Source organism: Dendropsophus ebraccatus, chromosome 11 (assembly GCF_027789765.1).
Source record: "Dendropsophus ebraccatus isolate aDenEbr1 chromosome 11, aDenEbr1.pat, whole genome shotgun sequence".
Taxonomy (NCBI): Eukaryota; Metazoa; Chordata; class Amphibia; order Anura; family Hylidae; genus Dendropsophus; species Dendropsophus ebraccatus.
The window spans coordinates 69,800,569-69,821,100 of NC_091464.1; positions in this window are offsets into that span (position 1 = coordinate 69,800,569).

A 20,532-nucleotide genomic window follows, 5' to 3' on the forward strand; every position below is an offset into this window, starting at 1 on the left:
ATGCACCTGGTCACTAGAGGCTGCAGTACAGGGGAAGATGCCAGGCCCTAGAGACAGGAGCAGAGGACGGGGGTGGGGGGTGGGTGGACTAAGTATCAGAGTGTATTCCCACATTGTGTTTGTGTTAATAACGCAATGTGAAAACACAGCACTTTCTGCGTGCTGTTGCCCACTGTGTTAGGGCCATATTACATGGCCTGATATCCTGGGTAAGCAGCACCGTTCTGCTAGGGTTCGAGCTGGTGGGGGCCCCTAAGTGGTGGAGGCCCCGGGGCACGTGCCCCTGGTGCCCTCCCTTTAATCCGGCCCTGGATCCCGCACACGGTGTCGGTCTATTCCCGAGGACTGGCCTGGCATGAAAGATTGGATGATGGCCTGCTGACCCCCAGTGTGATGATCTCCCCTCTGTGGCGCGACTCCATTGATTTTATTGGAGCCATGTCAAAGAGGGGAGAAGGTTTCATCACACTGGGGGCCGGCACATCTTCCTCCATTGCTTCATGCCAGGCCAGTCCTCGGGAATAGACCGACACCGTGTGCATGAACAGGACAGCGGTTCACAAAAAGGACCGCGGCACACAAAGCGTTGTACCTAGTGGTACATTCACTTTTAGGTAAGTTAAGAGGGGATGCCACCAAAGGGGTTAATGTCCAGGAAACTTCATGGCTATGTATCTATTTTCCAACGTTACTAGTGACTCCATCTATATAGAAATTCTTTCCAATATAGCTTTAGTTAGAAATATGCTTGTATTTAATTTCTTTACTTGAGCTGTATTCCAGCTATAGACTGCCACCGAGCTTAATCCAATTGTCGATTTAAAAAAAAAAAAAAAAAAAAAAGCTGACTTTGCCTAGAAGCCCGTCCTAATGCTAACATATGATCACCCCCTTTTAGATCCTAGCGTGATTCCAGCTGTGTATTTCCATCTGGCTGGTACATTCACTATGCAGATGAGATCATTTTTCAAAATCAGGTATTTTACAGGATAATAAATAATCTGCGCACTCGGTTTGGCAGGAATAGTACACACCTGTTATACCTGTTTCCCCCAGACATGTACAATTGTGCAGTATCTCATTATAAGCTGTAATTCTCATTACTAAACATAGATTATTTTCATAAGAACATTTGGCAGCCTAAATATGATCACAAACACCATACACAAAATGTTGCAATAGTCAGTTACTCTACAGTTATATAAACCTTGATATCTGATAAGAAGCCATTACTGTATACAGTGTTATGTATCTATGCTGGGGTCATCGGAAAGGATAACCAACAGTTATATGGAACTACTTATTTGTAAGGAAGACATACAGTCTATTACTGAGAATTTCATATTAAAGAGGAACTATTAAAGGGTATATAGATGTGTCTATATAATGTGTTACCATATCTGTGCGGTTCTGCCACACTGGTAGCTGATAGAAATCCAGGAAGTGAAGAAAACTGTCCTTTGTGCCAATTCACATGGGGTGGGGGTGGGAAATTTATGAAGACCGGCGTTTTTTACAACGGGCTTACAAATGTCCCCGTCGGTCTGGAGCTCAGGGGATTTATGTAAAGGCGCATTGCGTAGGTTTCAGTATCATTTTTTCACTGAAAAAATAATAAATGTGGTGCATCCTATCTATCTATCTATCTCCTATCTATCTATCTATCTATCTATCTATCTATCTATCTATCTATCTATCTCCTATCTATCTATCTATCTATCTCCTATCTATCTATCTATCTATCTATCTACCATCTATCTATCTATCTATCTCCTATCTATCTATCTCCTATCTATCTATCTATCTATCTATCTATCTATCTATCTATCTATCTATCTATCTCCTATCTATCTATCTATCTATCTATCTATCTATCTATCTATCTCCTATCTTTCTATCTCCTATCTATCTATCTCCTATCTATCTATCTATCTATCTATCTATCTCCTATCTTTCTATCTCCTATCTATCTATCTAAATCCAAAAAAGCAGGTTAGTTGGGGGAAAGATCAAAAGTAATGTGAGAAAATATTATTTTACTGAAAGAGTAGTAGATACCTGGAACAAACTTCAAGCAGAGGTGGTTGGTAAATCTACAATAACAGAATTTAAACACGCCTGGGATAGACATATATCTATCCTAAGATAATAAGAAATAAAATACTAAAAGGGCAGACTAGATGGACCCAGTGGTCTTTTTCTGCCGACAATCTTCTATGTTTCTATAAATTCAAAAGTTCTTTACTAGAGATGAGTGAACCTGGAGCATGCTCGAGTCGATCCGAACCCGAACTTTCGGCATTTGATTAGCGGTGGCTGCTGAACTTGGATAAAGCCCTAAGGCTATGTGGAAATCATGGATATAGTCATTGGCTGTATCCATGTTTTCCAGACAACCTTAGAGCTTTATCCAAGTTCAGCAGCCCCCGCTAATACACCGCTAATCCTGAGATTTTTAATGGAGGTAATTTACAAATCATGGAAGTAATTTACAAATCTGTAAAAATTTCTGACATCAGTTGATTAAAAAACTTTTTTCCCTCTGGAATACCCCTGTAATGTATTACAGCTGTGAGTAGGAGTTGTATTATGCCTATGTAGAATTAGACTTGGGGACATTTGAGACCCCTCACCTATTCCTAATGGTTTATACATAGATTTTTAACTTAATGCATTAAAGGGGTTATCCAGTGAAAAATCATTTTCTTTCAGATCAACTGGTTACAGAAAGTTATATAGATTTGTTATCTACTTATAATTAAAAATCTCAAGTTTTCCAATACTTATCGGCTGCTGAATGTCCTGCAGGAAATGTTTTATTTTCAGTCTGATACGGTGCTCTCTGCTGCCACCTCTGTCCGAGACAGGAACTGTCCAGAGAAGCAGCAAATCCCCATAGAAAATCTTACCTGCTCTGGACAGTTCCTGTCTCGAACAGAAGTGTCAGCAGAGAGCACTGTATCAGACTAAAAAAAAAAATACACCACTTCCTGCAGGACATATTGCAGCTGATAAGTACTGGAAGATATTTAAATAGAAGTAAATTACAAATCTATATAATTTTCTGAAACCAGTTGGTTTGAAAGAAAAAGATTTTTCTTTAAAATTTAGAACAAAACCCATTAGTGCATATAATATACTAGGGTAGGATCTCCCCATTACCACATCTCACTGTTATGATTCATCCCCACCAAGCAAATAATTACTACTTTCTCATTTAATGTCTTTTTAACGTCTTATTATTTCTTATTAACCATATAGCGCCATTTCCCCCCTCGTCTTCCTCTCACTTCGGGCTGTCGGCAAAACAATCACGGAAGTGCTGATAAGTTCAAATGATTTATGGATAGTATCCCTTACCTAAATCATATTTATTGCACACTGAGAGAGTAAATTTACTTAACTGCTGAACCTAACCAGTACAGATTTAATATTTTTCCAATTTCAATCCAAGTCGGTGTGAATGAAAAACACATTCAAGGGCATAACATTTAGAATCCGAGAAATGATGGAGCGCAGTCACAGAAAAATGCAAGCAATTTAACTCTACACTATACAATAATATGGTAAAGAAAATGAATCTTCAGCACCAAGACTTGAGAAATTTGCTGTCATTTAACTTCCTGACCTTAGAACGCGTTTCTCACTGTGCAGTTATTACAGGATTGCTTATGCATTGACCAAAGATTGGTCAAGGTGTTCGGCAGCTGTTCCTCTACCGGGAGAGATAAAGGCAATGAAATCCATTCACTATTTTAATGATTTTTCTGTCATTGTTTACGTCTGTGCTTGCTCCTCCGGTGGAGGCTTAGCAGAGACTATGAAGCCAATTTGTACAGTAGATTGTCTTGTCCGGGACTTGGATTTGGATGCGTTTTGTGAAAATTTGTTATGCTATTGATGCTGTAGGGAAAGCTATTGCTGTGCGGTATTTTATGTGGATATGTTCTCAACTATGAAGCGACTGTCCGAAGAAGCGTGTAGATCAACTACAGGTGAATAACTACATGGGAAGCCTTTCCTTGCTCAAACGTACCTAGTAACATACAGTAGTAAAGTTCCCAGGTTCCGTAAAGGATCATCTGCCTGGAGCAGGGTCAATTTTGCGCACGGCACCATAAAGCCTACGGTTGGTCCTGGGTATGTTCGCCATGTCTACGTGATGAAGTTAGTCTGGGATTTGGAGACAGTAATGGAAAGATAGATAGATAGATAGATAGATAGATAAATAGACAGATATGTAAGGGCTTGAAGATGGTGGCGAGAGGCCACAGAAACGTTGCCTAATTGCTTTGTATGCTGTGCTGTGCACTTTGTAAATAAATGTAAACCCTTTTTTTCACCTCATCTGGAGTGCCGTCAAGCTACTTTACATATATACTGTGGACTCGTGGTTGGAGTATTTGCCTGGCACCAGTATTTTTTCTGTGCTGCTGAAATTACTAAGAATAGATAGATAGATATTTTTTCTCTTTTTTTAATTACAAAAATAAATAAAAGTATACATATTTTTCTGAATTGAATTGAACATTATTATACATTACTGTATCACCTTCATATTATAGAAGAATCTGCTCACATTGGTATCTACATCAATCTCTCCAATTGCTTTTATACAGAAAAACTGAAGAAATGCTTCTATTAACCTCTCTTGAGTTTCTTTCCAGGATTCTGTCTGAAACCTTCTATAAAGTTGATTATTTTCACAGGGCTACAAAAGGCTGGATTACTTCTCTTCTACTGCAATATGACACTGATCCCTTTATCCCCCCCCACATTTTTATCATGCACTTTTCCCTTTATGACTTTAAAAAAATATATTTAACATTTCGTCAAGTATGGTATGATGCATTTGGCTCTTTTCTCAGTACCTTTTTGCCCTATGGACCATACATTGGGAGAGACGCTGTAGTTGAGTGCTATAGTTCAGTTATGATAGAGCATTGGTTATTAGGTTACCCAATGTAAATTTTTAGCACAGAACATGCACAAATAGGTTGTGATCTATTTCTATTCTACCATGTGTATTTTTTTAAATTTGTTTTTGTACATTAGTATGGGGGCTGCCATCTTGCCTGAGCTGTTTTTAACAGCATTTAGTGACATGCTTTACAGCAAGCCCTGTGGACATAGAAAGCAATGGACAGGACCAGTTCTATTTACATGAAGGGAAACGTTACTGATAGTGATGAGCGAGTACTAAAATGCTCGTTACTCGAGATGAATATCTCCTGATACTTGAATGCTCGTTTTGAGTAACGAACCCCATCAAAGTTAATGGGAAACTCAAGCATTTTTGCAGGGGATCCAAGTTCGGTAGAGGGAAGGTTGTGTGAAAACCTGTCAACCTCAGAAAATGATGGAAACACAACGGAAATGCACCGGAAACAGCAGGGGCAGCATGTATGGATGCCTCTGAGGTTGCCTAATGGCACAATAATCCAAAGTCTGGGCAACAGCCTGGTTAAAACAGACGTAGGCATATAAACCACCCAGAAACTCAGCCTGAAACAGCATAGCAGTGAGAACACAGGGAACCATTAAAACAGAGGTAGCATATATGATGAACCACCCAAAAACTTTGCCTGACACAGCATGGCGGTGAGGACACAGGGAACCATTAAAAGAGGTAGCATATGAACCACCCTAAATTTAGCCTGACACAGCATCAGGGTGAGGACAGAGGGACCAAGGTAAAAGCAATAGCCAGTGAGCCTCCCAAAAATAATACCAGACCTAGCATGGCAGTGAGCACACAGAGAACCATTAAAAGTGAGTGAGGAAGCAAGTGAGCCTCCCAAAAATTAGGCCAGGCACAGCATGGCAGTGAGCACACAGAGAACCATTAAAAGTGAGTGAGGAAGCAAGTGAGCCTCCCAAAAAATTGGAGTGAGGCCAGGGGCTGGGATTTACAGTGGACATGAATCTAGGTGCTGACAGCTAACAGGGTACACCTGATGCCGATCGATCGGGGGTGGTGAGGCCCTGGCCGCGGCTACACAAAAAAAAAAAGAAAACACAGCTGGCTGGTTGGCGGGGACGCAAACGCGGCCCCCAGCAACCAGTCGCGCTCCTCCGCAGATGTAGTGACGTCAGAGCATGGCAGTCAGGACACAGAGAACCATTAAAAGTGAGTGAGGTAGCAAGTGAGCCTCCAAAAATTAGGCCAGACACAGCATGGCGGAAGAAGACTTGGCTGTTGGCTGAGAATTAAAGGAGGAGGAGAAAAGGAGATTATCCGCTATCCACGTCATCACCTGTTCACACTGCAGCGGTTTTAATATCGGTCTACCATGAGACCCCGAAAGTTGCGCGAAGAAGCTAAGGAGTGAATGTCTGACATATGCCACTTCTCCCTCCTCAACGGGTGTTGCTGTGTCACCCTGCCTCTGCCAACTGCATCGCTTGGAACCCCACACCCACGCCCTCGTCCTCAACCCTTACCCCTGGGGTTCACCATTTTATGGACACTGCGCAGTATGGAGCTTAGATATGCCTTGAGTAAGAAATACAGAAATAAAAAATATACTAGTGGTCCCACTAGTTTCGGGGGGCTGTGGGATACAATCTGGTGGTGTCTGCACCTACAGTATACACACTCTGTGACACCCCCTTTACACTCTGCAAGCAGTAGTGAACTTAAATATGGCTTGAGTAATAAAGACAGAAATCTGGAAATATGCTAGTAGTCCCACTAGTTTTTGAGGGGCTGTGAGATACATTCTGGTGGGGGCTGCACCTATACACTCTGTGACACCCCCTTTACACTCTGCAAGCAGTAGTGAACTTAAATATGGCTTGAGTAAGAAAGACAGAATTCTGGAAATATACTAGTGGCCCCAATAGTTTTTGGGGGGCTGTGAGATACAATCTCTTGGTGGCTGCACCTATATACACTATGTGTCACCCCCTTTACACTGTGGAAGCAGTAGTGAACTTAGATACTGTATGCCTTGTGTAAGAAATACAGAAATCAGAAAATATAGTAGAGGGCCCAATAAAATAGTACTGAGCACTTCTTAGGGGTCTGTATGCAACACCTAATGTCACCTTTCTGCCAGCAGCCGATCACCACAGTGTGCTGCTGAAAAAGTGGTAGCTGCACTGCAAGTCCCAGCCAGCAGTCTGTAGTAATACAATTTAAAAACGATTTGAAGCCCTGAAAAGGGCTGTTTCTTTATATTGCTAGTATATACCCTGCCTACTGGAACGCCAAATCCTACACTGACACTCTCCCTGACCTGCAGCAGCTCTGTCCCTGATCTCTCACAGCATGCGTCTGAAGCGAGCACTGCCGGCTGCGCGTTTTATATGGCAGGGTCATCTGATCTGGCCAACCAATCGCTGCTATCGACATGTATGGGTCCCACTTCATCGCAGGATGTACCAAAGAGTCTCCTGCATGTTTATTGGCTGAGAAATAGCGCCCAAACTTACAGGAAACGGATGATGAGATTTTCTCGAGTATTGCAAGATGCTCGTCCGGTAACGAGTACCAAGCTCGGACGAGCATGTTCGCTCATCACTAGTTACTGAACATATTGTGACTTCTAAAGAGGTCATTCGCCAGGAGGGGGACGCTGAGCTTCAGCTATTGAAATCTTTATTTACTGGTATCACTCCATCATAGGAGTGCCAAGGGATCGGTAAGTAAGAAGCTTGAATCCAAAGTAACTTTGTTACCTGTGAATTGACCCTTACAGTAGAGATTCTCTTGGTTTTTAACAGACAATAGGTCACGCGACCACCAAATTTCTCCAGGGTAGAGATGAGCGCAACTTCAGCGTGCTCAAGTTTGATTGTTTGGCATTTGAATACTGATGGCTGAAGAAGTTGGATGCAGCCCTAGAGAGTCTGGGAAAAACAGGCTGCATCCAACTTCTTCAGCCACCTGTGTTCAAATGCTGAATAATCAGATTTGTCTATGCTCGGGCAAGGGCGAGTGGTATGGGAAAGTATACATGTTTACCCTCCCTCCAATTACTCGACATTCCAGGCTTTATAAGACACAATGGAGTTGTTGCGGTAAACAAATATCAGTGAAGGAATCCGGATCCGGCAGAACATTCTGTATCTCGGCCTCATTTATCAGCCAGGCTTAATGAGTTCAGTCTTTATAAACAACTCGCCATCCCAACCTTGAATATCAATGTGAATGAATCCACCACTAAGTTCATTAAGCTGCAATTTTAATTAGAAATGTATTAGGTGCCAACATCTTGCTGTGCATCTAACAAACCAAGTGTATGAAGAGCATTATTCTATATCATCCATTACCTCCCGAAAAGTCTGAATGGGTGTTATAGGGAAGGTGCAGTACACGTCTTAGTCTGGTCCCATAGCAAACATGGAGCACCAGATGGTTTATGTTGTTAGCTGAGAGGTAAGACTAAATCTCTATTAGTGTAACTATACAGCTAGGGGCAATTTTACTACCTATATTCTGTACATTTTCCATTCTGCCTGTGCAGCTTAAATATTCAAAGTTTTGTTCTCATTTTCTGATGACCATAAATGCCTGATGCCTTGATTCCATTGGAATAATAGAATTGGTGACTTTCTCCATTAAAGGGGTAGGTCAGCAATAAAAAAAAAAACTTCCTGCAGGACATACAGCAGCTGATAAGTAATGGAAGACTTGAGATTATTATTATTTTTTTTTTTTATAAAAGTAAATTACAAATCTCTGGTAATTTTTGGCATTAGTTGATTTGATTTGATTTTTATTTTATTTTTTTTTATTTTTTTCTGCTTAGCTACCCTTTTAAAGGGGGTTTGCCATTAATGGTTACCCTCCAATTAAAGCGGTAGTGCGGTGCTAAACAATTATTCACAAAATAACACACATTACATAGTTATACAACTTTGTAATGTGTGTTATGTATGTAAATGGCCCCCTTCCCCGTGTTTTCCCCCATCCACGCTAGACCCGGAAGTGTTGGTGCATTATACTCACCGCATCTCGTGTCGACCCCTGTCCGCCATCTTGGGACAATGACGTAGTCTTCAGGAGGCCGGCCGAACTGCTCCATCCGTCCCTCATGCCGCCCCTCTCTGCCACATCATAACTGTGCTCAGCCACGATTGGCTGAGCACAGTTATGCTCAGCCAATCGCGGCTGAGCTGCTGATGATGCAGAAGAGGGGGGCCGGCATGAGGGACGGATGGAGCAGTTCGGCCGGCCTCCTGAAGACTACATCACTGTCCAAATATTAGGTCCAATATTCGGTCCAATATTCGTCACCCCCATCAATCAGCTGTTAGCAACAACCATGGGAGCTGAGCTGCAGTGACCCAGCATGGCCACTACACAATGTACGGAGCTGTCCGCTTCTAAGTCCATTCAATGTATTATATATCAGGATGCCACTTTCAACTCCATTGATTAAATATTGATATTGGGTGCTCTTTAATTGCAGCTTCAGCTATGATCTAGCAAAGAACTACAGGGGGATCTCCAGAACATGATTATTCCGTTACATTATCCGTAAGGCTACATAGAGCTCTATGAAACTATAATAAAGTTGAATATCTAATTATAACCTGCAGGGACACTTTCATTTCTGCTCTAGTTCTGCACCAGGGATCATCCATCATATCCCTCCAGGCCACAGAGATGCTTTGTCTGTAGTGAAGTAATGTTCTTAAATAGCTCAGACAATGCGGTTCCCACCTATACATTTTTATAAACTTGGGGGACACAGACAACATCATTGAGGCACGCAGGCTTTATAATCGATATACATACACAGTGGCAGGGCCGGATTAAAGGGAGGGCACAAGGGGCATGTGCCCAGGGGCCTCCACCACTAGGGGGCCCCCACCAGCCCAAACCCAGAAGTGGTGTCTGGGAGCCAGTCCCACGCGCAAAAAGCATGTGGAAACCCTACCTGGACACAGCACTGGCCACACTGCATGCTGTCCAGGGAGGGAGGGAGGTGTAGGGTTAATCCTGTGTAAGCATCTCCCTCCCTGCAGGCTCAGACTCCCCCCTGATGGGTCTTTGAATGGATTCTTCCTGTCAAGCCTCTGGGTGCCTGTCTCATGCAGAGGTCCTCACTCCCCCTTGCCCCTCCCCCTCACTGAGGAGAGGACTGCATGGGACCTTAGCAAGGAAACCTGATCTCTCCAGCAGGGATGTGACATCATAGAGCATGCTGGAGCATCTGTCACAGTGGCTGACAGGCTGAAGGAACAGAGAAGAGCCAGAAGAGAGAAGACCTGTCATCTGCCTAGATCAGGTGAGTATGAGGTTTTGTTTTGTATTGGCACAACAGAGCAGGGGTATATACTATAGAGGCATATATCAGAGCAGGGATATATACTATAGGGGCATATATCAGAGCAGGGGTATATACTATAGGGGCATATATCAGAGCAGGGGTATATACTATAGGGGCATATATCAGAGCAGGGGGCATATATTAGAGCCGAGGGCATATACTATGGGGGCATATATCAGAGCAGGGGTATATACTATAGGGGCATATATCAGAGCAGAGGTATATATATATATATATATATATATATATATATATATATAGCCTGTGTGAAGCATATGAAATGTAGCCTGTGTGCAGTGTATGATATATAGCCTGTGTGCAGCCTATGATATATAGCCAGTGTGCAGTGTATGGATACATAGCCTGTGTGCAGTGTATGATATATAGCCGGTGTGCAGCCTATGATATATTGCCTGTGTGCAGTGTATGGTATATAGCCTGTGTGCAGCCTATAATATAGCCTGTGTGCAGTGTATGGTATATAGCCTGTGTGCAACCTATGATATATAGCCTGTTTGCAGTGTATGGTTTATAGCCTGTGTGCAGTATATGACATGTAACCTGTGTGCAGTGTATGGTATATAGCCTGTGTGCAGCATATGACATATAGCCTGTGTGCAGTGTATGATATATAGCCTGTGTGCAGCATATGACATATAGCCTGTGTGCAGCGTATGATATATAGCCTGTGTGCAGCATATGACATATAGCCTGTGTGCAGTGTATGATATATAGCCTGTGTGCAGCATATGACATATAGCCTGTGTGCAGTGTATGATATATAGCATGTGTGCATATGGTGTATATATAGCCTGTGTGCAGCATAAGGTGTATATATAGCCTGTGTGCAGTATATGATATATAGCCTGTGTGCAGCATATGACATGTAGCCTGTGTGCAGATATATATGCCATGATCCTTAGGGTATATTCACATGTACCATATCCGCTATAGATTATACACAGGCTTTAAGTACTTTCTGCTCTTTACTGCTTCAGGTAGTTTATATGGTTGGGAACTGAAGATGGGACTTAGACTTGCAAGTCCAGGTTCTGCCTGCGATTCACAACTGCATATGCTGCTGTGGTGGCTGACACAGTGGGCAAGAGAGCACAGAAAGTACTGAAGTGCTCTGTTCTCGCATTGAATTAAGTGGGAACACACCGCGATGCTCACCCCTCCCCATACTGTCTCTAGGGCCTGGCATCTTGCTCTGGACTGCAGCCTCTAGGAACCATCATATGCAGAACAGAGGAGGATGCTGAGCCATACAGCCAGGAGTGAGGAGGGGAAGGTGCTAAGTCCCCTACAGTAATCAGCCACCTGTATAGATTGTTGTATGGTTTATTTGTGGGGGAAGAAAGTGGGGGGGGGCCCCAACAAAATTGTTGCCCAGGGCCTCCACCAACCTTAATCCGGCCCTGCACAGTGGTACCTTGGTTCTTGAACTTAATTGGTTCCGGAAGGCAGTCTGAGAACTGAGCAGTGTTTTCCCATAGGAAATAATGTAAATGTGTTTAATTGGTTCCAGAACCTACCAATAATTACCTACAGTACCCACATATTACTGTACATTGTACAGTGCCCAGTATAATCACTAAAGTATATTACAGAGCAGCACTATACTATACAGTATATAAGGGTAGGTTCACACTACGGAATTCTTGCGGATAAACTCCGTGAAATTCCGTCGGCTGTCCGCGTGCACGTCCGCACACCTTTCCGCCGGCTCCATAGACACCATTCTATGGGCTGGCGTATTCCGCTATCCGCCAAAAGAAGTGACATGTCAGCAGCACTATATACTGTACAGTACATTAAAGATCAGCACTATATACAGTACATTACAGAGCACCACTATATACTGTACAGTACATTACAGAGCAGCACTATATACTGTACAGGACATTACAGAGCAGCACTATATACTGTACAGGACATTACAGAGCAGCACTATATACTGTACAGGACATTATAGAGCAGCACTATATACTGTACAGGACATTACAGAGCAGCACTATATACTGTACAGGACATTACAGAGCAGCACTATATACAGGGACGTATTTACCACTAGGCACCCGTGGTCCGGTGCCTAGGGCAGCACCAGGGAATAGGGGAAGGAAAAAACTATTTTTTTAATTTTTTTAGTCTCCCATTTCTTGTTAGACTTGCCAGTAAATCTGGTGTCTTTTCCAGGGGGTGGGGGGTATGGTGGTATTGGTCAGATCTGGTAAGGCCAATCGGTGTGTGAAGATGGGGCGTCTTCAGGTTTAGTGCCTAGGGCAGCAGCAGTTGTTAATACGGCCCTGACTATATACTGTACAGTACATTACAGAGCAGCACTATATACTGTACAGGACATTACAGAGCAGCACTATATACTGTACAGGACATTATACACAAGAAACGTTCAATAAAACCAGCAATTATAGTACAGTAGTCACTAACTCCTCACTCATCCTTTACTACAGTATATAGAGTCCCCCCAATCCCAGCTCTGTACAGTATGGGAGATAGTGGTGCACTGACTGTACTACTACTGTACTGTATATGCACTCCAGCAGTCTTATACCGTACTGTACCGTATGGGAGATGGTGGTGCACTGACTGTACTACTACTGTACTGTATATCTACTCCAGCAGTCTTATACAGTACTGTACTGTATATGAAGCCTCTCCAGTGCTAAACTCACCAGGTATAACCACAAGTACTTCAAGACTGGGGGCCCAAAAAGTGTTTGGGAACTGAGCAAGAGTTTGAGAACCAAAGCAAACTTTCCTTGAAAACACAGTTTGAGTTCCAAGCAGTTTGAGAACCGATGTGCCACTGTGTGTGTGTGTGTGTGTGTGTGTGTGTGTGTGTGTAGTATTGTTTATATAAGCAAAATAAAAAACATACAGATAAATTGAAACTGTGTAACAAAATGCACCTTTCCAAATTTATCATCAGAAATTGAATAAAACCTTTACATCGTATAAAATTACCAGGGAATGACAAGTAGAGAAAATGGAAAGTAATAAGAATAAGTTGAACTCAACAACGAAATGGAGATTACAGGTGAACAAGATATGTTATGTGTTTGGTGTAATTTAATATGGTTAGCCCCTATTCTATAACAGTAAGGAGGTACTGTATGTTTATTATTCTTAGGAATATGAATAGTCAAGAGGACTTGCGGTTATATGCATCCCAAATCGACAGAAATTTGCAGAGAGAATTAGGTTGAGTATGGGACATTTTCTCAATCATACTGGCAGTGTTTCACTGTAATCCTTCCTGGAATGAGAGTTTTGTATTATTTCTTATAGGTTCTCGCTATCTCCTTAACTATAGCACACATAATCTTTTATTTCAGGTGCCAAACAGTGCATAGAATAGTAGGCTGCTACATACTAATATACTCTTAAAAATCAGGCATGACAGTGTGCTCTTGTACTCCCCCTAGTGTTAGCAGCAGCAGCTTGTAAGATTGCTACCTTTTAAAGGGGAACTGTTCACAGGTTAGACAAATCTAATCTGCTGAAAGTCCCTTTGCGCATAGACAGGAAGATATGTCTCTTTCCTTCCTCTTCTGGGTCGTTCCCATGCTTTAAGCAGTGTAATCCTCAGTCCGGAGTACCGTTAGGAGCACTGCCCCGCCCCAATCATGCAGATACAGCCTGACCATTAGGTAGTGCTCCTAACAATGCTGTGAACTCAACCACTAACTGCAAACCTTCAAACCTTCCTCCTCGGCGCCCTGTGCGCTATCCACAGGTTAGATTAGTCTAACCTGCTGATATTTCCCCTTTACATCTTTATCTATGCAGGATATTTGGAGTTCTGTATCAGAAATGATCAATCTTCAAAAGATAATAACCATATTAGCACATTTTAAAGGGGTTGTCCGGCGATAAAAAATTATTCACAGAATAACACACATTACAAAGTTATACAACTTTGTAATGTATGTTATGTCTGTGAATGGCCCCCTTCCCCGTGTTTCCCCCCACCCACGCTAGACCCGGAAGTGTGGTGCATTATACTCACCGCATGTCGTGTCGTCCACGGTCTCCGATCGTCAGCAGTGACGTCTTCTTCGGGAGGCCGGCGGATCTTCCCGAGTGCCGGCCGCCCTCTGCAGCGTCATCCGAAGCTCAGCCGCGATTAGCTGAGCATAACTGTGCTCAGCCAATCGCGGCTGAGCGGCTGATGACGCGGCCACGTCATCAGCTGCTCAGCCGCGATTGGCTGAGCACAGTTATGCTCAGCCAATCGCGGCTGAGCTTCGGATGACGCTGCAGAGGGCGGCCGGCACTCGGGAAGATCCGCTGGCCTCCCGAAGAAGACGTCACTGCTGAGGATCGGAGACCGTGGTCGGCACGTGACAGGTAATGTATAGCGCACCACACTTCCGGGTACACGGGTGGGGGTGGTGGGACACGGGGAAGGGGGCCATTCACAGACATAACATACATTACAAAGTTGTATAACTTTGTAATGTGTGTTATTCTGTGAATAATTTTTTATCGCCGGACAACCCCTTTAACCTATTTGAAAATAAATTAAAAAAAGGAAATTGTGCCACAGATGCAGATTCACTTTAAATGGTCACTAACCTTTCAACAAGCTTTGCATAAATCAATACTAGTCAATATAACAAATTATGTATGAAAGGAAAAAGCTCCTCACTCTTCCTCCTAAACTTAGCATTTACTCTTGAGCTCACTAAGGTAAGAAGTTATAGCTGCCCATGAAAGTCTATGGAAGGGAGAGATGTTGAGATGGGACAATGGCAAGCTCTAGTAACTGGTATATCTCACCCCAGCTTACACTGCCCATCAATGCTCTGTAACGTCCTCCATGCTGCTGCTGCTTCTTAGGGTGTGATATAGAGATAACTATCAGCATACAGTAGAATGTATGACAATCAAAATATTATCAAATAATATTTAAGTGTTTACTAACATCATCTTTAGCCTAAATTGTAAAAAATATAGATAAAACTTTTGTTTTATTCTTATAACCACAAGTCGATGAAACTACCACACTTTTATTTCCCCCCTTTTCAATATTCCATGTATCTGAAGGTATATGAATATGTTTATGAATCACGCAACATTGTGCATTGATGGAATGATGGGAGTAGAGAAAATTGAGGAGTGCATACATTTAGTTTATGTTACTATATATCAATGTATAATCCATCTCTGGGGTTTACAAACAACCTGCAGCATTCACATAAAACCAGGGCCATTGGTAATGTTGATATTGTCATGAATTACATATTATAGGTAAACAGGATGGGACATAAAAGAACAGGAATACATAAGAAATGGCTAAAGTTCTATTTACATATTATACATTGGCTTCCATCAAGCCGGCAGGATACAGGTTTACTACAGCAATACGTAAGACGCATTAACACACCTTGACAACTATGAATGAATATCTCACAATTCGACCCAACATGCAAAACACTGCAGACGCTTCTCTGATTCACTACAATGTGTGAAATATGCGGCTTCTCAGAGATGCATAACATGGAAATGAGGATGAAAATAAACTTATTATATATGTGGTGAGCAAAGTAAACCATTTGGATTAACAAGGAAATGTACCCAGTATTACAGCGTTATACCAGTCACATGGTGAGTTGTGATGTCACTGAATGATAGAAGGTTCATTACATGACAATACTAAAGCTGACCCACATTTATTAGCAGTTTATGCTTCACTTTAGTTAAAAACTATAAAGATTAAAAAAAGAACTTACATCTAAAGCAATGTTTCTATCTCTTTTTGGCTGGGTAAGTCTTCTAGTACTTATCAGCTGCTGTATGCCCTACAGGAAGTGGTGTATTCTTTCCATTCTGAAACAGTGCTCTCTGCTGCCACCTGCTGTCCATCTCAGGAACTGTACAAGGCAGTAGAAGATACCTGTAGAGATCCTCTCCTGTTGTGGACAGTTCCTGGCACAGAGGTGATAAATGGAGGGGATAATTGTCTAGTCGCAGTGGACCTCGCACAATCAAGCATGGCCACACTTGTCTCAAAATAGAGCGGAAATTTACACTATTTTTTAAGGAATGGAAAATGATAGGTATGTGTTAGGACTATTATTGGTACCTGCAAAGACTTGTTGCTCCTTTTAAGAGGTGAGATTCAGATGCCCGTTCTCTACATTAACATTGATAGGATTATCATAAACATTGCTAGGATGCTTGTTCCCAAGATTTTGGGGGGTGGGGATTAAATTGTGCATAGGGGATTCTACCCATTTCCAAGATGTACAGGGTCTCAGCCTTGTCTATGCAGGAGAGGATGCTAATCACAGTAAGAGTCCAAGCAGTCAGACTGTGAATAGAGAAAGACAATCTTAAGATTGTGGGGGTCTTTGCCCTTTAATTACATAAAAAAATTGAAAGTTAAAACCAAATTCAATACAATATTGCAACATGTTACATGTACAGGCTGCAATCCACATCACAACCACTGGGTGGCCACACATTGACACACACAGCATAAACATCTCCCGATAGAGTAGTGTAAAATCATGTGCTTTTTCTAAACTGGTTATCTTGAGACACACGTTAGGATCTATTGATCCCTAAGGAAAGTTGAATAAGAAAAAGACACAGCTATATATAGTGCCAGCAATGCTGCTCAGTCTATTAATACAGAAACTCCAGGTAGAAGGATGCAGTTTTGTACCGATCTGCGGCTGTCATGTGCTGTCAATAACATTTTTAATGTACATACTGTAAAGATTACAATAACATGTCATTTCCACCAGATTATTAATACTAATTTAATAGGAATATTGTTTGGCTGTGTGTGGAAGCAGCAAAAAAAGTTACATAAACTTTTCTTTAAACACTGATTCATCACTCGTCTGTCATCTCCATACTGGGGGCTAAACACAGCTTCATTTAAATGAATTGCTGCATCTGTATAGAAAAATATGTTATCCTGATCCCATATGTCATTCCCTTGAGCGTTTGCTGGCAATAGGAGGATAGAATGCAGAAAGAGAAATCACAGAGCTTGTATAGTGTCAACAGTGCCCTGAATTTACTTCATCTTCTGCACCTTTATGGGGGAGGGGGGGTTCTGTCCTGGGCAACATTTCAACATGCCATACTGATAGGGGGATTTCCAATACAGGTGATATCATCTTTGAGGTGTTATCTTTCCCTTTTCTTCATGATCCAGACCACCATGGCGATTTTTTTACAGTTCCAATTCATCTCCTCACTACCTCCTGCCAGACAGACATATTAGGCTGCAAACTTTCTTCCCTTTCTCCCTCCTATGGGGTCCCATACAGCAGCAATTCTTCTGCTTGATGTCATGTGCAGTAAAGTGAGTAGGCATGTGGATTGTCCCCTGCTGTGCACCCCCACATAGTAATAATTTCCCCGGCTGTGTTCCCTACATAATAACAATGCCCCCTACATAGTAACAATGCCCCCACATCATATTGATTCCTTTAATTCCACATGCTGTGTCCCCCCCACCCACATAGTAATAATGTCCCTGCTATGCATAGCTAGCCCCCCATAGGAATAATGGCCCCCTTTTGTGCTTCAACATAAAAAAAAAAACTAACACATCATACTTATTCCAGGCATGGAGCAGGTCTTCCTCTCCCCTAAACTTCCAGCCTGTGAGCCACAGGGTTGGATTCTCCATCAGGAGTGATGACATCACATCATTGCGCCTCTTGGATTGATCGCTTCCTGGCATCTCATAGGCTTGGGGTATGACGTGCCTGCAGCCTATTACAATGAATAGAGGAGCAGGACACTGATAGAGTAGCAAGAACTATTATGTTCCTTTTGATGTTCAGATGCTTACCCTGCACTACTGTGAGCGGGCTGAACGTTACATCAGTCGGACATCACTAGAAACTGCGCAGGCACAGCTTTTAGAGATATTTAAAGGGGAGACGGGTAGTCATGGCACTTCAGTTGGGAACCTCTCTGATCTATAGAGTGGAAAAAGATATTGAAGTGGTTTCACAGATAATTGGGTTAAAGTCTGGGGAATAAGGAGGTAAGGGTAGTACCTGGACATCTTGGTAACGCGCCAACTAAAGTCAGACATGTCACATTGTCTTGCGTAGACAATCAGCATGTATGAATGTGTATGATCTGCAAGGATGGATTCATACACAAATCAGGACTACCTCCACCCTGGGCCTGAAAGCCAATAATCATCACTTTCTTAAGCACCTACTCTTTTAAATATGTTGATGTTACATGTAGAATTATAGATATCAAGATAGGAAAGATGGATAAATGATGGATAGATAGACCTTGTATCTATCTACCTATCTCCTATCTATCTATCTATCTATCTATCTATCTATCTATCTATCTATCTTCTATCTATCTATCTCCTATCTATCTATCTATATATCTCATATCTACCTATCTATCTATCTATCTATCTATCTATCTATCTATCTATCTATCTATCTCCTATCTATCTATCTATCTATCTATCTATCTATCTCCTATCTATCTATCTCCTATTTATCTATCTATCTCCTATCTATCTATCTATCTATCTATCTATCTATCTATCTATCTATCTATCATATCTCCTATCTATCTATCTATCTATCTATCTATCTATCTATCTATCTATCTATCTCCTATTTATCTATCTATCTCCTATCTATCTATCTATCTATCTATCTATCTATCTATCTATCTCCTATCTATCTATCTATCTATCTATCTATCTATCTATCTATCTATCTCCTATCTATCTATATATCTCCTATCTATCTATCTATCTATCTATCTATCTATCTATCTATCTATATATCTCCTATCTATCTATCTCCTATTTATCTATCTATCTATCTATCTATCTATCTATCTATCTATCTATCTATCTATCTATCTATAATCCTATTTATCTACAATTGCCACTGTCACTGCCTATAGATAGATGAAGCTTTTTCTGTTAGATAACATACTGTAGCATTGACATAGTATTGCAATGATGAGAAAGTGATTGTTACTTAAAGTCCCACTGCTGAGACATCATAAAAAAGTAATTTTTCTCCTTTTATTTCCATTGCAGGTAAACAAATATCTTATCTGAAATTCCTCTAACAGTTTTTCTTTGTCCTAGTATTGTAATTATCTTCATATATAACGGAGCAAAAGAAACAATGAGTTACAAACAGAAATATATACGGTATTCTTCTCCTGGCCATGATATAAACTACCTGAAGGTCATTCATTCCATAATATGTTGTGTAAATTACACTTTTCATTATTCTCCCTTCTGCAGAGCATTATAAATATACTATGTCGTATTGTTCCACTATCGTAAAAGCAATAAACAAATTGATATTAAACTTAACTTACCAGGGCACATAGGAAATTGTAAGTAATTTATTTCTTTATGGGTCATTATATATTGTCTGCGGTGATTATAAAACTAGACACATAAAAATCGGGGAAGGCATTACACTTTCTATTTGCCTTGTGGCAATTATAAACTTGGAGAAAAAACGCACTTTGTTACTAAATCTTGTCCTTGGTCTTTTATTGGTTTATTTTAAAATTAGTATTTCCTTTACAATGCAGTTTTTATAGTTGTATAATGTTTTTCTATTTTTATTCAAATTATAGAAATAATATAAACTCTAGTTAATGCTACTAACAATCAGAAATATATCTGTTTTATGCTTATATTAGAATTTTTATCTAGCCTCTCACTATAGGTATAGTTTGCAGTTTTCTCGTATTTAATAATGACTATAGGGACAAAATGCATTGGATTATGGATATATAATAAATAAGGATAAGGGCCATATTACAGAGCCCAAAATGCCATGTAAGCTAGCACCGATCTACCAGAACAGTGTTAACTTACAGAGCCTATTACACGGCTCGATGATCGTGCGGCAAGGGCTGTGTGTGAGAGTGAGCGATGTCCATGCAATCAGTATTCCAGCATACATGAAAAAATAATAGAGTTGTACTTACCTCTCCCGACTTCCCCGATGGTCTCCTGCCCTTTCCCCGCTCACCACAGCTGCCGCTGAGGCTTCTGAACCAGTCTCTGCCATGACAGGCTGCTCAGCCACTCCCTGGCTGAGACAGGACAGCGCTGCGGCCAGTGATTGGTTGAGGGAGCTGTCACTGCAGAAATGAGTTAGGAAGCATCAGTGGTGGCAGCAAGGGTGAGCAGGAAACAGGCAGGAGGACACTGAGGGAGCCTGGAGAGGTAAGTATAACT